The sequence below is a fragment of the Glycine max genome, chromosome 8, assembly GCF_000004515.6.
Source record: "Glycine max cultivar Williams 82 chromosome 8, Glycine_max_v4.0, whole genome shotgun sequence".
NCBI lineage: Eukaryota > Viridiplantae > Streptophyta > Magnoliopsida > Fabales > Fabaceae > Glycine > Glycine max.
Genome location: NC_038244.2, coordinates 29313381 through 29315754, shown reverse-complemented (window position 1 = coordinate 29315754; position 2374 = coordinate 29313381). Strand labels below are relative to the sequence as shown.

The window sequence follows — 2374 nt, the reverse complement described above, 5'->3', positions numbered from 1 at the left end:
AGTCTTCCTCTGTAAATTCTTTACACTCTTTAGCCTCAGCGAAGCAAAAGTAGCAGCACTCCACCATTACAATAAAAGCTTCCAAGGTTTCTCAGCCATGATTACACCAGAGCAAGCTAGTCAACTTGCAGGTATTTATTCCAGTGTTATACCCTTCTGTCTTTATCTTTCCCACTATATTGGCCAGGCAAACATTTTGAATAAGAGATGGAAGACTAATTCAATATTTTGAGAAAGGCTTCTCGATTTAGATGGGGTGGCTCCAAGCCTCCAATAATTTGGAGCCGTATATTTTCAAGTTTCAGAGTGATAAGCATATTCTATATGGAATTCATTCACCACTTTCTTGATCAGGCTCTGAATGACGTTTTGAATTGTGTTTCAGAATATGAATCAGTATTGTCCGTATTTGAAAGCAAAATGAATAAACTTCACACAACACATTCTTGGGATTTTCTTGGATTAGAAACTATCAGTAAGAACAATCCTAAAGCACTGGACACCGCATCCAATGTCATTGTTGGTGAATATTTGCTCAAGCTCAATGAGAACTATTGAGGAGGCTCTCAAATGAGAAGTTTTTGGTCAAGGTCAACATCAAAGTTAAGAAAAGAAGTTATGAATTTTTATTAGAGTCATTAGGTGAGTTTGTTTGATTTCCTTTTCACTTTTTGCACAGGTGTCTCACTTTTTGTGTTAAAAATTCACTAAAACAAAAAGGAAGAAAACTACACACTACTCATTCGTGGGAATTCATGGACCTGGAAGGGAATGATGGGGTAATTCCCTCTTATTCACTGTTTAGGAAGGCCATATATGGTGAAGATACTATTATTGCGAATTTTGACACTCGTAATTTTGGTCCCTTGTTTCTGCTATTATACATTTTTGCCTTTCCCGAGTCTCATCTACCTTAAGCTAGCTATTTAGGTCACTCATGTATTATAATTATATTATTATCATTACTATTATTAGAAGATTATGTCCAGGGATTTAGACTAGAATGTGTTATGGTATCATTACTATTATATATAATAACTTATTAATTTTTAAAATAAATATTTAAAAATATTTTAAATAATAATATATAATTAGAATGATAATATAAAATTAATAGATAAACATTAAACTCATATAATAATGCGAGATAAGTTAGGTATTTGGTGTCCGATTGGAGATTTGGAAGTTAGAACTCTCAATATTTGGTTACATGGAGCTATAGAAATTTTTTTTAAGGAAACAAATTCATGTCATTTTATTAAGGATATCAACATACATTTTGAGGAAGACTATAACAAGTTTTATGAAGGCTTCTCTAAGAACTTTGAAACTTGGTATTAATGAGGATTCTCAGAACAAGACAAAGCTAGCTGAATTGCTCAAGTATGACTCGAGTAAGAGTGGTGATGAGATGACCAGCCTCAAGGACTATGTTACGAGGATGAAGGAAGGACAGAATGACATCTACTACATTACTGGTGAAAGCAAGAAAGCTGTCGAGAATTCCCCCTTCCTTGAAAAGCTTAGGAAGAAGGGGTACGAGGTTCTCTACATGGTTGATGCTATTGATGAGTATGTTGTTGGTCAGCTTAAGGAATTTGAGGGAAAAAAGTTGGTCTCTACTACCAAGGAAGGCCTAAAACAGGTAGTAATCCGTATGCACCTATAATATATAGGGACTTTCAAGAATGAAGATTGGCTGCTTAACTTCTACCATACCCTCAGAAAAGGTAAAAAATGTTGATATTTTAGCTGAACGTGAAGCGTCTTGGTCTCAACATGTTTTAGTTTTGGAGCACTTTCCCATGTTCAAATGCTTCTCTTGGAAGCTGTAGATTCTGCTAGTTTTGTTGCCTATATTGATTATGCTGAATGAACAAAAAAAGATGACACAATATTTTTATTATCATTATTTATAAAATCCATTATATTTAATAATTAACATATATAAAAAAATTGATATAGTTAATAATTGATTGATAAACAGTCACCAAAGGCAAAGCAATTGCAAAGTTTCATTAAATATGTACATTACCTTGTATTGGAGGTATATTGACCCTTTCCTTTAGCAATAAAAAATCGAACACGATGTCCCAAATATACTTAATTATTCAATTCAAGACCTGTGATTACAACAGAAAATTGATTTTCAGGTTCAAGTCATAACAACTGAGTATAACTAAGAGTTTTCTAGAACTTATTAGTATGGTACTGTATGACATGGATGACAGGATGCGATTTCTCATCACAATATAAACTAATAATTCTTATGCATGTGTAGAAGCTACCACTTAATGTTTTCTCATATGGCTACTACAACTCACAATTTTCTTGTGCAATGACAAATTTAAAATAGGAACTATAAGGCACAAAG

The 2374-nt window shown here is 33.2% G+C and overlaps 1 pseudogene; it reads left to right on the top strand.

Annotated features, from left to right (window-relative positions):
- Positions 1–1140: 1140 nt before the first annotated feature.
- LOC100803000 (heat shock protein 82-like) lies at positions 1141–1669 on the top strand (annotated as a pseudogene).
- Positions 1670–2374: the final 705 nt, after the last annotated feature.